Raw genomic sequence first — 868 nt, forward strand, 5'->3', positions numbered from 1 at the left:
TATTTAAACGTCATGTTAATATTTTCAAACATTATAAGAAAATTACGCAATTTACTTTTAGATGTAAAGATGGGTAAACATTAGTGTCCTTGAGTGTGTGTACGATCAAAATGCATGACCGTGTTCTGAACTTTAATTTTTCAGATCAAGTCATACCCCGAAAGCATCAGAGAAAATATAGCCGGCCATATGTCGCACTCTTCAGCTACGCAACGCCAGTACTATGTATTGGAGGAGAAAAATAAAAAAAGCAAGAGATGCTTTTCGCTCGTTGGACAACGGTAGGTTCTATGTCTTATTTCCCATTAAAGACACATTGAACGCTTCTTATGTTTTGTTTGAATGCTCAGTGAACATTTAAGATCATTATTAGCAAATACTAAGATATGTCAGTTAAACAATTGATAATTGAATTGCGACAGAGAGGCCGCATGAAGCTAACACTTTCTAAATCTGTAGCATACTTTCAGATACAACGAATATGGAGATTTACGAAATTTCTTAAAGAAAATATAATCTATTATGTCAAAATCTTATAATAAGGTTACTGAAGGAATTTAATTCAACTACAATCCACATTATATTATTTTCTTCTTTCAGCCCGAAAAACCTCAGAAACATCTGCAAAAGGTAAGAATTTTACCAGTCATCTTATTTGTGATTGCCTACCTTTATTAACAAAGCAATCAGGAGAATGATCATTTTAATTCAAAGTATTTGTACGACGTGTTAATTGAACACAAAAGTGCTGGCAGATCAATTCACAGATAGAGTTCTGACGCTCAACTGAGAACATAATGTCAATATCTATAATATCACCAAAAGTTTAATAGGAATTTCGTTATTCTGATTTTAATGTGTGTGCATG

Source organism: Mizuhopecten yessoensis, unplaced genomic scaffold (assembly GCF_002113885.1).
Source record: "Mizuhopecten yessoensis strain PY_sf001 unplaced genomic scaffold, ASM211388v2 scaffold10209, whole genome shotgun sequence".
In the NCBI taxonomy this organism is placed as follows: Eukaryota; Metazoa; Mollusca; class Bivalvia; order Pectinida; family Pectinidae; genus Mizuhopecten; species Mizuhopecten yessoensis.